The 18732-nt window shown below is 32.2% G+C and overlaps 1 long non-coding RNA gene across 1 annotated transcript; it reads left to right on the forward strand.

Moving 5' to 3' along the window:
• Positions 1-1170: 1170 nt before the first annotated feature.
• On the forward strand, positions 1171-2432 carry LOC141710976 (uncharacterized). The gene is made up of 3 exons (XR_012571164.1): positions 1171-1326; positions 1448-1525; positions 2387-2432. It is a non-coding gene; the product is annotated as an uncharacterized LOC141710976 (long non-coding RNA).
• The last annotated feature ends 16300 nt before the right edge of the window (positions 2433-18732 follow it).

Raw genomic sequence — 18732 nt, forward strand, 5'->3', positions numbered from 1 at the left:
CTACAAAGTTGTTTTTCTCATAGACGAACTCAGATTGAGATATGATTTTGACTATTGGTGCCATTTTTGCTTAGTATGCAGTTACAAAGAGAGAAAGGGGGTTTGGAGATGAGAAAGTAAACTTTTCTTTGTAGTTTAGAGAAAGATAATAGTGAAATATAAAAATGGAATGGGCTTTATACTTTCTTAGAAAAAGACAAATAAATAGTTAAAAATAAAATAAAGTATCCAATGATAATTTCCAATAATAACCATTTAAAAATAAAGCAGACTGCAGAAATTCCAAAACTTATCCATCGACATATACATACACACTATAAGTAAATTCGACGAATAAGGTTTAGAATTTATTATTGAAACAATTCAATGATACGTGATGTACCTTTATCCATCGAGGGATAAAGTATCCAGAATTATTTTTGACTTTCAACGGATAATTCTTATCATTGAATTTCATCACTATGTACCCTTAGCAAAACCTGATTTTGATGTCAGGATTTGACAACTTGTATGTAAGAACCCTGATTTTTGTAATATTTTAAAACTTCTGTGAATAGTAACTTGAGCTAATTAAGTAATACGTATGGGGATCATCATAAAATGAATAGTGGAATTTTGAGAATCCGAGATCATATTCTTGTTTATCGAGGAAAATAAGTGAATGTAAAAGCCGACGGAATTCGAAGATTCACAATTATACTACGTGTTTTCATATCCATAAAGAATGGCGTAGAACCGGGAATACTACGTGAAATAAATAATATATCAAGGTGTTTCTATGATCAAGAGAAGGAATGGAATTGGTTATAGGATTATAAGCGATAAAAGAAATCGCTACGAAACAAGTCGTTATACGTGGAAACTATCGGAATGGAACGACGATTGCGTTTACGATAAATAAACGAATGAGAAATTAAATCCCGTGCAAGTTGGCCATGCATAACCAAGTCCTAACTAATAGTTAGGAGTGTAACTAGATGATTAGAAGCTAACTAGAATAGTTAGTGGAATAGTGTTGAATAGTGATGGGAGACAAACAAGTACACAAGCCATACTTCTCCCTTTTCTCACTTCACCACACAATCAAACCAACCTATACCTTTGCCAAATTATTGTCAAATCTGCTGCATACATCCCATATATTCATTATACACTCCCACACTTTAGCCACAAAAGAAAACAACCCCTTTTCCCTCACTTAAAGCTCTCCTATTTTTCATTCCAGCAGTTCGGATTTTCTGAGCAAGGGAGAAAGAAAAATTCATAACTCAAAATATACTCATTCAAATATCATGAAATTTTTACCATAGCTTCTCTATATCATGGGTAAGCTTAGTACCAAATTTCAGCCTCAAATTAATTTTTTCTAATTTTATAAAAATGTTTGAATGAGGTGCTGAAAGGTAACTCCGAAATTTTAACTTATTTCTTGGTTTTGTTTCTTAAGGATCTAGCCCTTCTAAGTGTTTTCTAAGCAAACCAAGCCTCAATCATCCTAGCACTAACCTTCCTAGTGTCCAAGAAGGTATAACTTTCAACCCTTTAAGGTTTTATGGTTGGATTTAAGAGTTATGTTTGTTGTAGTATTAAGATCCAAAGGATTGTATTTTTTTGAGTTTGTATTGATTATGTTCTTGCTAAAGGCTTGAGATGTTGAGTTGTAATCCATGTATGTGGACCTAGATAGAGCATATAAGGTCCATGTGGGTGGATCTTGAGAAGTACTTGTGTTTATGATGGTTATAGGTAGTGATTGTGTTAAGATCAAGTAGTAGAAATTGAGTTTGGGCATTCTTGCACTTGTTCTATTTTCTGCAGAACATTCGGCCATGAAAATGGTTAAAATTTGAAAACCACTGGCCATGAATAGATAGAGATTGTTTTATAGTTTCTATACATGTGTAGATCATCATGAGGAGATTTACGGTTTAGGAGTTATGGTCGTTTTAGTGTAAAATATTTCTGCGATTAGCCAACTGCACTTAAGTTCACTTGCATGGTGATTTTGAAGGACTTAAAATAATTTCGAGATTCTGGAAAACTTATGAAAAATGTATATGACAGTAGAGAAGACTGTCCAAAAAGAATTTTGAGAAAATATTAATTTTACGATTTTATAAAAATGTTTTGGTAAAGTGAACGCAAGCGAGAAACGCATAAAAACCTAGTTTTGACGCGCATTTTCTCACGTTTGAGCTTAAAACTCGAAATGGACTTTCTAAAGCGAACGATCGATTTCCAAACTCGACCATGTTATAAAGTGAGAATATAAGTGTTGAGAATGTGACGATCGGAGATTCGTTATACTTGAGTAGTTGTAAAAGTTGCTTAATAAGAGCGAGACGTTAATCGCGTACTAACTTAGACCGTTGGTTCTTGTTTATAGATCGCCAACCAAACACCAGAGACCATACCACTTCGATTACTCGAGACAAGTTTTCGAAACCCTATCTCATACTATCCATGCTATATATATATACTGTTGTGATATTGATGCCATGATTTACAGTTCAAATATATATGCTTGTCTATGATATCAATGCATACGAATTATGCGATTGTTTACGAAAACAAATTTCGTTTTACACAAGTATGAGAAATTGAAACGTATTTCAAATATAATATATGATAATGGGAGTCGGAGATATTTTAATAACGATTTAATTCCAGAGAGAGCCGGACGCGAAAGATTTCTATTTCGATAAACAAAGTACGTTCGCGTAATATATATATCAAGCGAACGATTGAGATTTTGATTTTAAACTTCGAGAAATATTGGTTTATTCATTTAAGGGACACCCTTACTTGATTGATTATTTTATAAAGCGATACTTAAGGGATTATTAAATATCCATAAAGTATTTAAAAATATACTGAATAGTTTATAAATCATTTCACGTTATTTAATAAAGATTTAACTATTCAAAGAGCAATTATAAGATACCAAATCATGTTTTGATTATTTGATTAAGGTGTCTCCATTCGTTGGACCTTATTCACAAAATATTTTGTATTTAAGGTTTTTATTAATTCATTGAACCTTAATTAGAAATACTTTGTACTTAAGATTTTATCAATTCATTAAATCCCTCTTATATAATTATGAGACCTTAGATATTTAATATCTTCGGACTTCTAAAAACTTATTTAAAAATAGACATAATTCCCAAAGGTACTTTCTAAATTATTCAAAACTCTTGAAAGAGATTAATCATTTGAAACGTATCAAAACCTTAGGGAACTTAGTCTAGAAGCATAAGAGTTTTGCTTCCTCGTTCAATAAAGAACAAGTGAGTAATATATGTGTCACCCTACTACAGACAGGGATTTGAAAATGATTTTAAATTCAAAACTCCGACAACTCTCAAAGATCAATTGAGTTAAAAGTGATGAATAAATCATCTTATTTAAAGGTCAACTTTTAACGACCTATTCCTTCGAAAAAGGATTTTGAGCAAAAGATATAATTGTTTTGGGACTGGAATGTGGCCTGCCCGGCACGGAGTGGTATCGGGCAGTGACCAGGCGCGGAGTGGTGCATTATGCAAGCGCAGAGTGGCGCATTGTACGGTTATATGGTCTATGTGACCATTGACTTTCGGACTTGCACGACAATGGGCAACCACCGTGTAGTGTCTTGATGAGCCCAAAGGCGGCTAGGTTTGTATTCCTTCTACTAGTAGAGAAAATTTCGTATTCGGCTGATCACCGATACGTGGTTTATTCCAGTATAGTCCCTTTCTTCCATTTTGGAAAAACTGTTGTGAAATATACAACAGAGAGCCGATAAGGCTGAGTTTTAAACAAGGATATTGATGAATATATATCAAATCCATTTGAGAAATCTGCCGATAAGGCTGAGTTTAAATAAGGATGTTGATGATTATATATCAAATCCATTTGAGAAATCTGCCGATAAGGCTGAGTTTAAATAAGGATATTGATGATTATATATCAAATCCATTTGAGAAATATGCCGATAAGGCTGAGTTTAAATAAGGATGTTGATGATTATATATCAAATCCATTTGAGAAATCTGCCAATAAGGCTGAGTTTTAAATTGGGATGTTGATGAATATATATCACACCTATTTGAGAATCTTGGCTCGAGTAACATCTTGAGATTTTGATATAAAATGAGTACGAGTATAAAATGATTTTGAGAAAGAGATGAATACAAGTATCCAGTGGATATACTATTGTAGTTAATTTTGAGAATATTATAAATTTGACAAGCATATAAACTTTCAGAACACTTTGGAGATACAAAGTATAATTATTGGTTTTATTTATCCTTACATACTTAATTATGGGGATATATACCTTGCTGAGCTATAATGTTCACCCTTGCTTTTATATATCATATCACAACAGACTACCAGCATGGATCAGACCAGGACTGTTGTCCGTAGGCGGGTAAGGAACGCTCGTGAGTTCTGTAGGCTTTTTGTGCGCCAGCCCCGTCAGGTAGATAAGTGGAGATGATTTATTTGATACTGTTTCCAAGCATATAACCTGTGTGTGTGTGTGATTCTGAATAAAAGGTCGAGTAATATTGTGAAAAGAGAATTATTTAATTAATAAGTGATCGTAACAACCCGAATTCACGACCTTGGATTTGGGGGTGTTACATTGTAAATCCTGATTTTGGTGTCAGGATTTGACAACTTGAAAATCCCGATTTGTAACTTTAATAAAGTCAAACTTATTTCTGGCTGCATTTTAAATTGCAAAAATATAAAAAAGAATTGTGAGTAATTAAGCATACCTAACTCACTTACCAACCTAGAGAAAGTTGATTCATCAAGTGGCTTGGTAAAGATGTCTGCAAGTTGCTGCTCACTTGCAACAAAATGTAGTTCCACAGTACCATTCGTGACATGTTCTCTAATTAAATGGTACTTGATGTCGATGTGCTTTTTCCTTGAATGTTACACATGATTTCCAGTAATGGCAATGGCACTTGTATCATCATAGAAAATTAGAATCTTGTCCACATGTAGACCATAATCCAATAGTTGATTTTTATCAATAAAATCTGTGCACAACAGCTACCAGTAGCAATATATTCAGCCTCAGCTATGGAAGTAGAAACTGAATTTTGTTTCTTACTAAACCAGGACACACGCTTGTTTCCTATAAACTGACATGTGTCAGTTGTGCTTTTCCTATCTATTTTTCTACTTGTATAACCTATATATGAATAACCAATTAGATCAAAGCCATAATCTCTAGGGTACCAAATGCCAAGTTTTGGTGTACCCTTGATATATCTGAAAATTCTCTTAATAGCTACTAAATGAGATTCTCTAGGATCAGCCTGAAATCTAGCACAAAGATAAGTAGCAAACATTAAATCTAGCCTACTAGCTGTCTAATATGAAAGTGAGCCATGCCTCTATATTTTGAAATGTCCACATACTTTTCAGTAGTGTTCAATTCGAGTTTAGTAGCAGTGGCCATGGGAGTTGTTGCAGATGTGCAATCCATTAAGTCAAATTTCTTTAAAAGATCATGAATATATTTAGTTTGACTAATAAATATTCCATCACTAACATGCTTAACTTGTAAACTAAGAAAGTAAGTTAGTTCTCCCATCATGCTCATTTCATATTTACTTTGCATCAATTTGGCAAACTTTTTACAAATTTTCTCATATGTAGAGCCAAATATAATATCATCTACATAAATTTGAACAAGTATACTACAGCCATTAACATTTCTATAGAAAAGAGTTATGTCGATAGGACCTTTTGTGAAGTGATTTTCTAAGAGAACTTTGATAAAATATCATACCAGACTCTAGGTGTTTGCTTCAATCCATAAAGTGCTTTCAAAAGATTAATAAACATAATCTACAAAGTTGGGGTCTTAAAAACTAGAAGCTGACTGAAATAGACTTCCTCCTCCAAATCTCCGTTCAGAAATGCACTTTTGACATCCATTTGATAGACTTTGAAATTGGCATGGCTCCATAGGCTAGAAAAATTCTAATGGCTTTAAGTCTTGCAACATGAGAAAAAGTCTCATCAAAATCTATTTCTTCTTGTTGACAGTAGCCCTTAGCAACAAATCTAACTTTATTCCTTATGACTATGCCATTCTCATCCATCTTGTTTATTAATACCCATTTTGTGTCAATAGAATTCTTGCCTTTAGATTTGGGTACCATCTTCCATACTTTATTTCTTTCAAATTGGTTTAGCTCTTCCTGCATAGCTAAAATTCAATCAGGATCCAACAAAGCTTCTTCTACCCTCTTTGGCTCTTCCTGTGACAGAAAGCTGTTGTATTGACATTCATCTTGAGTTGCTTTTCTTGTTTGCACTGTTGAAGATGCATCAGCAATGATTAATTCAAATGGGTGATTTCTAGTCCATTTTTATTTGTTGTGGTAGATTAGCTCTAGATGAAGAGGCCTCGTAGTTGTCTTGATGTGTGACTGAGTTTTGATTTGAAGAAACTCCCCCTGAGTTTGTGGATCTTTGATTTGAGATTGAGGTTCTTTCAGTTTGTGATCTAGGATGACTTTCGACTCCTATTGAGGGTTCAACGGATGCTAAATTTTGCCTTGTGACGGATGATACAGTTTGTCTACCAACGGATGATGCACCATGTCTGTCAACGGATCTCATACTTCATCTTTCAACAGATACAACATTTTTCTCTTTCGACAGATGTAGAATTTTGTGCTTCATTTATTGTTGATATTTCTGCATATTTCTTAGAAATTATTTCTTGATCACTTTCATCATCATTGTCATCACAATTCATCTCAACATTGTCAAATTTGAGGCTTTCATGGAAACCTTCATCTTGTAGTCCTTCAATATTCTTATCATCAAACACATGTACAGATTCCATAAAAATGTTGGTTCTTAGATTGTTGACTCTATATGCTTTTCCAATTGCATATCCATCAAAGATACCTTCATCTGCTTTGGCATCAAACTTTCCATGTTGCTCAGTTTGATTCCTTAGAATATAGCATTTGTAGCCAAAGATATGAAGAAAGTTCAGTGTTGGCTTCCTGTTCTTGAACAATTGATAAGGTGTCATGCATTTTGCTTGATTAACCAAAAAAATATTCTGAGTGTAGCATGCAGTATTGACAGCTTCAGCCCAAAAATAAGTTGGTAACTTTGATTCCTCCAACATGGTTCTAGCGGCTTCAATTAGGGATCTGTTCTTTCTATCCATCACTCAATTTTATTGTGGAGTCCTTGTTGCTGAAAACTCATGCATGATTTCATTTTCTTCACTGAACAATGTCATTGCATAATTCTTGAACTCAGTTCCACTGTCACTCCCAATTATTCTAACTTTGAGAATAGGATGACTGTTGATTTTCCTTATATGATTGATAATGATTTCACTAGCTTCATCTTTATATTTAAGAAAATATGTCCAAGAGAACTTCGAGAAATCATCCAAAATCACTAGAAAATATCTCTTCTTTGAAATTGACAACACATTGACTGGTCCATACAAATCCATGCGCAATAATTGTAGTGGTTCTTCAATTATAGATTCAAGCTTCCTTATGAATGATGATTTAATTTCTTTCCCTTTTTGACAAGCATCACACAATACATCCTTTGAGAACTCAACTTGAGGAATGCCTCTTACTAGGTCTTTCCTGACTAATTCATTCATAGTCTTGAAGTTCAGATGAGACAGCTTCTTGTGCCATAGCCAACTTTCATCTTAATTTATTTTGCTGAAAAGACAAGTAATAGAATCTTCATTAGATGAGTTGAAGTCATCTAGGTACACATTTCCTTTTCTCACTCCAGTGAGAAGCACTTTGTTTTTTTCCTGGCAGGTAACAACACAGGCTTCAGAATTGAAAGTTACAGAGTTGCCTTTGTCACATAGTTAGATGACATTAAAAGATCATGTTTGACTCCATCCACTAGGGCAACTTCTTCAATGATGACATTATCTTTTGAAATCAAGCCATATCCCACAGTATATCCTTTGCCGCCATCTCCAAAAGTAATACTTGGGCCAGCTTTCTTCTTGAACTCAGTGAGCAGGGTAGAGTTTCCAATCATATGCCTTGAGCATCCACTATCTAGATACCATAGACTCTTTCTATTTCCATGCACACATTAAAATCAAATCAAGTTGATTTTAGTACCCAAGTTTCCTTGGATCCTGCCTTGTTAGCCTTTTTCTTAGGTTTCTTAGCCTTTCCACCATTAGACTTGGGTGATTGAGGATCAACCTTAGTCCTAGGGGATTGACTTTGAATCCTATGATCAATTTTAGAAATATAATGCACATTTTGATTAACATGATATGGCATAGAATGTGCAAATATGTTATTCCATTAAGGCATGCTAAATGGCATTTGAGTCATATTAAATGCAGTATAATAATGATTCTGTGCAAATGGAATATTAGCATATTGTGCATTTAGATTTTATGCAGGCATAATAGGCATGACACTCATTGGTAATGTGGGCATATTGGGAAAAGAGGGAGGTGCATACATGGGTGTAGGTATAATAAATTTGCAATTAACAGACAAATGATTAACACTACGACACTTTACACAAGTCTTTCTAGGTGCATATTTATCAGGCATGTGTTGTTATGTTTGTTGATTCCTACTTTCCCATTCCTTTTGTTTTTCCTTTTAGAATCTGCCTTGCCCTTAATTTTCTCCAATCCGTTACTCAACTGCTTCATTGATAGATGCCCCACATTTACTCTCTTTGTATACTTGACTCGACTTGATTCTCCTGTAACAAAGTTCTTAGAAACTGATCCATATTTCTCATTCAGCTTAGCTAGATTAGCTTTGCTAATTTGCTTCTTTTCCAATCGACGGATGTTTATCCTTATCTTTCAACAAATATTCACTTTAAGCTTTCGACTGATAAGATTCATCATCTGTCGATTCCACATCCGTTGATAAGCCATCAACCAATACAGGGTCCAGTTTCTTCTTGTCCTTTTTCTAGGCTTCTTCACAGAAAGACTCAATTCTTTGAACTTTGTCAATTTGGGAACTTACATTCCTCGATGATTTCCAAGCCTTGATCACCTCTTACTCACATTCAAACTACTTTCTTAAAATTTCCTCTTTCTTCAAAGATTCAGTCAGTTCATCCTTTGCAATCTTGCACTCTATTTTCAGTTTCTCAAACTCAATAAATTGAGTTTCTAACACAACATTTCTCTCACTTAAAAATAGATTATTATTTTTAATTCTATTATTTTCTTTACTGAGTGATTTAAGCGTAACACACAAGTGATATAATTTTGCAGATATGTCATTTATGGCATCATTATACTCATCTTTAGAAAGGTGTGTTAGGTTTGTAGTGATTACCTGATTGCTTGAGGAACTGACTTCTGCTTCATCTGATTTGGCCATTAGGGCTAGGTTGACATAGCTTGTTTCTTTATCTTCATCTTCCTCATCAGCTGTCCAATCATTTTCTTGAGTCAAGAAAGCCTTTCCCTTATATTTGAGCAAATTAAAGTATTTTTTATAATCCACTGGCTCAAACCTCCTTTTCTCAGAATTAGGCTTTCTGCATTCATTGCCAAAATGACCACTCAGACCATATTTGAAATATTTGAATTTTTACTTGTCCACCATGTTTCTGTTTGGCTTGGTTGCTCCAAAATTCTTTTTGAATTTGAACTTGGCAAATCTTCTTAATAGGAAAGCCAAATGCTAATCTATGTCCTCCATTTCATCCTGACTAGGATAATCTTCATTCTCAGCTATTAGCCCTTTTCCTTTGCCTTCACAAACCCTTGAGTTTGGTCCAGATTCCACAGCTTCAACCTTCAACTCTAATCCTCTCTCTTGTTTAGCTACTAGTGCAACAGATCCACCTTTCTTCCTTCCTTTCTCTAATAGCTCATCCCGCTCCATTTCGAGCTCATAGGTTTTTAAGATACCATACAGTCTCTATAGAGTAAATTCTTTATACTCTTGAGAATTTCTGAGAAAGACTGTTATTGACTTCCATTCTTTTGGTAGAGACCTCAGGAATTTTAGATTTAAATCTTTAATTTGGTAGATCCACCCATACAACTTTAAACCATTCAGTAGTTCTTAAAATCTACTGAAAATGTCACTGAGTGACTCACCATCTTCAAAATGGAAATATTTATATTGTTATATGAGGAGTTGCACCTTATTTTCTCTGACTTGCTCAGTTCCCTCACATAGTACTTGGATTTGGTCCCAAATTTCCTTGGCAGTATTGCAGTTGATAACATTGTCAAACATATCTCCATCAAGACCATTGAACAGAATATTCATGGCCTTTTTGTCTTTATGAACTTGCTCAATATCTTCATCTGTCCATTCTGACTTTAGCTTTGGGACTGTTTTCTTATTTCCAACATCTATTACAGCTCTGCGAGGAACATGAGGTCCTTTCTCTATGCAGCCAACATATCTTTCATCTTGAGAGACTAGATGAAGGTGCATCTTCACTTTCCAGTGATGACAGTTGTCTTTATCCAGTAGTAGGATCTTCACTCCAACATCCTTTCTATTCATGTTGCTAGTTTGTTTTGATCTTTAAACTCTTAGTGTGTCAAGAGCTTGCTCTGATACCAATTATTATTCCCTAACAATCTAACAACAGAATTACATAAGGGGGTTAAATGGAATTTTGGTTCCTTTTCGAAATTTAAAATCTCTTTTAAACATATATATAACTGTGAATGAATATGCAGTAGTGCAGATTAAAAGAATTCAAGTATTCAAACACAAAGTAATTAAACAAGGCAGTTTGAAAACTTTCTGGTGGATTAAAATTTCCACCATAGATATATAGAGTCGAGAACTCTGTGATGCAAGAGTGCACACAGCTGCTTACAAGTGTTTTACAAATATGAACATAGAGAATTATTAACAGATTTAGCTTTATCTATTCCTATGTCCAACTTCTATTGTTCACTCTTTTGATCAATCGATAATAAACACTTGCTACTTTTGGTTTATATACTACCAAGTTACATATGCATAAGACAAACAGTAAAAAACAAGAATCTAGGTCAATTCATATGTTGCTTCATTTCTCTCTCCAGCATCTTTAAATATCTTCAGTTAAGCATGGAAATGGAAATATTTTTTTGTTCTCTAAAACCTGCAAACAAGCTGCCATATTCCTTTTTTATACAATCAACCAATGTGACTGTCAAGTCGCTTTCAACTGCTTTTTGATTTTGTTATCCGTTGAGACTTCAGCAGTATCCGTTGATACTTTACTTGAGTTATCCGTTGAGTCTCTAATGGATTATCCATTGAAAGTCTCTTGAGTCATCCGTTGAAGCTTTAAGTTTATCCATTGATGATGAATTCCTTAGCAGTTGACACTCTTTCACTTATACAAAATTACAAGGCATCTTCTATTTACAATTAGCTAACCTATTTTGTATATCTTCTAGTAGTCAACATGACTCATGATTCACTATGACTTCTAAGCTATTTGTTGCATACAGAAATGTGCGACAAACTTATTTAATATAAGCTACTCCATTAAGTGATGGTTACAAAATCATTTAACTTATCTACTTAGAGTGTTTTGTTAAGTAATCATCAAGCCTACAACATATTCCTAATAGATTTAATTTATTAATTATTTTTATAAAAATCATAAAAATATAGAAAATTCCAGATTTCTCTCTCCAGAAATTAGGGTTAGTGTTCTTAATATTTTCTTGAAGATCAAAGAGGATTTGAAGGTGTTAGGGATCTTAGAATCAAGAGTTTGAGTAGTCAAATTAAAGCTCTTATCAAGTACAATCATATTCCATCATCAAAGGATGTAAAATATTAAGTCTGATTTTTAGTATTTAAATCAATTTGGGGATTTCTTGCTCGTTAATTGTTTGTATACATTGATATTATATAGTTATAAATCGTAATATTATGAGTCTATTCGTACCAGTTTCGTCGATTCTTGGTTTGAGTTTTGTGGTCGCCGGACTTTTCATCCGCCACGGTTTTTGTTCTAATTTTTCAGCATGTTCTTTAATGATTTGATTGATTTAACTTGTTATCATGCTTCGTTTGTTGGTAATAATGAAGTTGTTGATGGGTATCGAAATCTGAGTCACCCTCAAGTTTTTCGGTCGCTTAAATCAATGGCGTTATACAAATTTTGGCCGGAAAAGACAAGGTCATACTTGATAATTATTGTTGAGGCTGATTCTGTGTGCTTGGTACAATTTGTAATGTTTTTGCAGCAAGAAAAGGATGATAACGTGTGATTTTGGGGCCAAATCAAACTCAACAGAATCTGACCAACTCACTGGAATCTGGGAACATTTTCAGAAACTGACAGAGTTCAATCCGGATCCAGGTTGTTCTTCGTAACCCGATTCCTGACCCATGTTAAACCCGATTTTGATCCAAACTTTCCCGAAAACTGATTTTCAAACTTGTTTCTCAGATTTTATTCTAAAATAAATTAAAAATCAGTTTATTCAATTATTTTGATTAAATAATGTATTATACAATTAGTTAATTTATCTAATTAACAAATTGAAAAAATGTATAAGTTATTTTCTAAAATCCCAAAATTTATTTTTATTAATTATTTAAATTGATTCAATTGGTTTTTAAATTAGGAAAGTGATTTATTATTCGAATTATTCGTAATAATTCAATAACAATTAGATCGTTAATCTGATTTAAACGAAACGAACGTGTCTTGACTCAGAAATTATTATGCTTTCAATAAAAATACTCTTAAGACCTAAATTCTTTTGTAACTACATTCTATCTTTTTACGAACATTTCAGAGTTAGATATTTTCCGAAAATTTGTAGTTTGACCTAATTTCAGTTTTAAACATATTGAGCCATATTTTTTAACGAACTGAGTTACGTGCTATGTGCTTTATGTGTTTAAGTGCTCTATGAATTATGTGTCCTTGTATATCTTAAATTTTATAATTGCATATGATCATTATCTATTATCGTCGGATGGGTAGACGATAAGGATAGACGTACATATTAGACAAATATACATTATCAGTTGATTAAAATAGTATATTTTGTGAAAGATGCACATAGTTCGTGGCGTACGAGGCCAAACTGAGATAATAAGAGTAAAGACTTGTTCACATGTGATACGGAAGACGAGTAGAGTCAGAGACGATATGGTCTTAACATAACATTGTGAATGACGAGTAAAGGTCAAAGAGTCTGTGTTTAAGATACTGATAGACCAGAGCCGATCCAAAAAGGTTTGTGTGGCAGATGGTTAAATATCATATACATAATCAGCTAAGACAAGTATTTCTCCTCTATTCTAAATTCATAATAGTTAAATATTTTACATTTCGCTGCAATAAATCTTGATTAGACCAATATCATTTTTTCTTGTTCTTTCATTATTATTTATTAATCTCTTGAGCAAATAGCTATTATTATGGGTTATTTGCAAAAACTGAATTATGATGTTTTAATGAAATGGTTTATCATCAAATACTATATAGAATGGACGGTTACGAAAAGGGCCAGGGATGGACTGGACCCTATGATTAATTAGGCCAAAGTGTGCCTGAGTACCTTATATGATGGTGGGTCTATGCGGATGGGCATAGATTCATACTATATTCCGAATGATCAGCGGTTTATAGTACATATATTGGTTTTTGTATCCAGTCTAATTTATTGTTGATCGCCATTAACGGCATTCTTTCTCTAAAATTTTCATGATTACAAAACCAAACAAGTAATTGATTCAGGAGATGAATCATTGAATTTTTGGTTATTCTTTTTCAGAAAAATATGATCTATTATAGAAGGTCGATAAGGGGCGATGTCTTATTCGCTCAATTATTTAAATAAACAAAATGTTTAAAAAATTATTCAAAAATTGTTTCCAGTGGTCTCTTTTTAATATTGATATCTAGAAACCAAATTATAGTACTTGCTGAGCATTCTTGGATCACTCTTGCTTTGTTATTTTCTTATCCTTTCAGTGATGCAGGAAGATAATTATAGATAACACACAGTAGGCAGCGCGATGGAGAGAACCTAGGTTCCAATAGTTGGATATCTCAAAGTCAATAAGATCAGGAAGTTAATAAAGAGGTAATAATATTTGAGTTAGTAATTATAAAAAGTTTAGATGTTTTAGAATCTTATTTCATACCATAACCTGTTATCGGTCCAGAGTTGAGGGGTCATCTGTATATTCATGTTATTATACAGGTTTATATTGTTTAAAGTTGTTTGGTGACACCAATCCTGACCCCAGAATTGGGGGTTGTCACAGAATGCATGGGTCCCGTTAATTTTAAAAAAATATATAATTTTATTTATCTAGTTATATAATAATTATAATATATTTATATATATAATAATTATAGATTTATAATAAAAATATAAAATAATTAGTAAGAAGTTGTGGACCGTGGTTGTAGTTTAGCAAGATAAGTTGGGCCGTAGTTTAATTGGATAAGGAGACTATAGTAGCTTAGCAATATATAGTAGTTTAATAGGTATATAACACTATTTATTTTAATTTTCAAGAACCAACATAAGGGGATAATGGTCGTAGTTTAGCAGGATAAGTTGGGTCATAGTCTAATAGGATAAAAATTATAGTAGCTTAACAATATAGTTTAGTAGGTATATAACACAATTTAGTATTATTTTTCATAACCAAAATAAGAGAATAATCGTTGAACCAAATTATAACATATTTCGGTTATTATAATTTAGTATAGATGGTAGTCTATGTATTACAAATACATTTTATTTGAAAGCTTAATAATTTGTTAATATTTTTATAATTTTTTAATCAAAGTATACGATATCATTATCAAGTTCATCTGTTCCCTATTCAGGTCTTAAATATCAGCAAGAAACAACTACTCTTATTGTTAATTAATTAATTATTAATACTACTATTATTATATATAGCATTGTGATGATTTAATCTCTTTTGTTTATAGTACAATTATAAGATATTACGTAATCGTATATGTAATTGAATTCATAAAAGAAGTTATTTTTAATATCGATTAGAATTAGATTAACTAAGTAAAAATAATTAAATAACGTGTACAATTTTACGATATCACATAATCGTTTATGTAATTAAAATCCTAAAAAAATATCGATTAAAATTAGAATAACTAAGTAAAAATAATTAAATAATATATTTTATTTAAAAAAGGTAATTGATTTATATACTAATTAAATAAGGATAGTAAAGTAAAATATTAAAATTATTAGGTAAAGGTAATTAAGTTATAAAAGAATAGACCGTACTGACCAAACTTTCAATGTTCCGTCTATTATAAGATAGTATATATAATATATAAGCTTTGTTTCAGGAGTTTCTTAATTTTTAACGATAATATTTTATAAGACAATTATGTCAAAATAATATATTTAATTAAGTGAAGTCAATTAAATAATTTCAGCAAGTATCGACCGACTACCAAACTTTTAATATTTCGTCTATTATAATATAATATAGATAGACAATCTAATATTAAATAGGATAGTAGAAGTCCATATTGTCATTTTTTTATAAATAATATAATAAGAATTTACAATGTAACTAGTGTTGGACAAACCACCGGAATGACTATATTGTTATTTGGAAATAGTCTATATTGACTATAGAATAATAATAGTATACTCCGTGTATATTGAATGAAATTTTATTTAAAATTATTCTCTTAAGCCGGCCATAAAGATAAACTAAGATTATATAATATGATTTGCACATGTAGTGATTTACACATGTATTAAATGTTACTCTGTGTATATTGAATGAGATAATTTCAGAATTGTTCTCTTAAGCTGACTATAAAGATAAACTAAGATTTTATAATATGATTTACATATATAGTGATTTACAGAAGTATCAAATACACATGCTTTTATTCATACATAAATAATTTTATCATGAAATTACAACCAGCGATGAGCATAATTACATGAAACCGATCTAAACCGGTCGATCCAAGCCGTTCTAATCGAATTTTTCAGTTTCTTAACAGTTTGGTTTTGTTTTGTTTTGAAAATTAAGAAACCGAAAATTTTCAGTTTGGGTTAGGTTTTCACTTTCAAACCAACCGAAATAACTAAACTGAACCGTTAGCACATATTTTTAGTAATTTAATTCAAATATATAAATGATACAACTATTCTAGTTATTTCTCACTTTCGAAATTATTCTCCTCACTTTTTCCTCCTTCGTTATTTTAGTTACTCCTTTCTAATAGTCAATGGCTCTTTTTTCTTTCAAATGAAATAAAAATTTTCTCTTTTTAAAATAAAATGAGTTACACGTTGCATATCAATTGATAAAGGTAGCATCTAAAATTATTTTCAAGGGAGAGTTAAACAATTTTCATCTATATTTTTTGTCAAAGCAGTTTATTTTGTTAAGTGAAAAACAAAGGTATCACCTACAGTTATTATTTTACCTAATTAAGTGAGAATATGTATAATATTTTGGTATTAAGCCGAAATCAAAAACAACTAATCTGTTAGAAATCGGTTCGGTTTGAATTAGTTTTATACCATTCAGTTTGGTTTCGATTTAGGGAATAACAAATACCCTTCCCTACAAATACCTAGTTTGATTCTTTGGGAATAACAATTGGTATCAGAGAAAATCTCTAAAACACAAGAGGTATAAAGATTAAAAAACTATCAATCATGGGTAAGAAGGATGCGGGAGTGAAGATTCCTATATTAAACAAAGAGTTCTATTAACACTGGAAAGTAAAGATGAGATTGTATTTGTTTTCACAAGCTGAAAGATTTATGAATTGCATTGAAAATGTTCTACACATTCTTGTAGAAATAATCATGAAAGTAGTTGTTGTTGATTGAACTATTAGTTCAGACCTAATAGTTCAGAAGGATCCAGCAAACTATTCTCTTGAAGATTTGGAAGAAATCAACGAGGACATGAGGGCCTCGAATATCTTATATAATGGCATACACTCAGACATGTTTGAAAGTGTTTTGAATAGTGACACTGCCAAAGAAGTATGGGATACTATTCAAACAATATGTGAAGGGTCAGATCAAGTTAGAGAGAAAAAGATGCAACAATATGAATACTTTCACTATATACACGATAAATGTTTGAGAGAAATATTCAACATTTTCTGAAAAGTATCGAATGGTCTGAAATTATATGAAAGATTCTATCACATCAAATACTCTAACTTGAAGTTCTTTAGAACATTTCCAAAGGATAAAAACAAGCACAGTTTTAGTCAGAAAATCTTATAAGTACAAGGACTACGCTTTTGATAGGGTGTATGGCTAAGGCTTTAAACCCTAGCCCTTTGAATATAAATGAGCTTATATTTCAAATGCGGTGTTAGGTTTGAATACTCTCTTACTCCGTAAGCATATGATATGGTTCAGATTTTGGTTAGGTTTATGTAATAACCCCAAAATTTTGAACTTTTTGTAACCCTTATGATTAGTGTTTTTGATGATATTGCTGAATAAGAAAACTTTTCATGCCACACTATGTAGGGGTTCTTTTATTGTTATTCTGAGATCTTATTAGTACTCAATATGATATATAAGTGTATGTAAAGATCGTTAAAATCCAAATTCAAACACTTTAATTTTTCCCGAAAATCCACCAGATACCGAAAGAATTGAGTATAAGGTAACAGGATAAAAATAATCTAAATTCAAGGATTATAAGAGAGGATCATAAAAGGAATATAATGTATTGAGAAAGGTTAAGGAAACCCAAGTAATAAGATCCCGGGTATGATCCCTCAAACGATAAACGAAAACGAAAGTTAAGCGAACCGTATAACAGATCAACGGTCATTAGCCAAGTAATTAGAAGCTAATCAAAGAGATTAGTGAGGATGATGTCATCAAACCAATAAGAAGAGGACAAGCATGGGAAAATGACATATGATTGATGACCTAAGCATGACCAAAGAGAAGTGTGTTGTTGGTTGATTAAGAACCACACAAAAATCACCATGGTTAAAAGGTAAATAATTAAAACAAAAGCCAAAAACAACCAACCAACAAATCATTTCACCAAAACACAAGTTGACTTCACTTTTCTTCAAGAAAAGCTCTCGGCCACTTTTCCATTTCAAGAAGAAAAAAACCAAAATCCAAGTTCCAAGCTTCATTAATTAGTGAGGTAATTATCTAAGACTCCTTATGCATAGATTTAGCTATCCTATAAGTTTAAGCTTCAAATTCCTTCACAATCTCTTCCTAAAATTCATGGAAGAAGAGGGTGAATAGTGTTTTTCAAGAACTTAAAATTTTGTTCTTGAGTTTTTGTTTAAAGTAAACTTGGGTAAGGACTTTCAAGGGTGATTCCAAGCTAATTAGTTACTCCTACTCACCAAGGAAGGTATAATCTCAAACCCTAGCCCTACTTTTGTATATTTAGAGCTTTTGTGTTTAGTATGGTTCATGAGAAGATTGATTATTGAGTATTTAGATATGTGTTGGTTTTGTGATGTGTTTGGAGTTGTAAATCTTGTTGATTAGTTAAAGAACTTAAGTAAAGCTTTTAGTTCATGATGGGAAGTAGTATAAATTTGGAAATATTGAGTTATTGGGGCTGTTGTAGCATTGTAAGTATGGAGTTTGGTTGTATGGTTGAATTGTGGTTGATTGGTGGTTGATTTAGAGTAGGATAAAAATTGGTAATCGCGTAAATATAGCCGTCGTAATGTCCGATTTACTTTAGACTGTTTTGTTCTTAACAA

Source organism: Apium graveolens, chromosome 3 (genome assembly GCF_009905375.1).
Source record: "Apium graveolens cultivar Ventura chromosome 3, ASM990537v1, whole genome shotgun sequence".
Lineage (NCBI taxonomy): Eukaryota > Viridiplantae > Streptophyta > Magnoliopsida > Apiales > Apiaceae > Apium > Apium graveolens.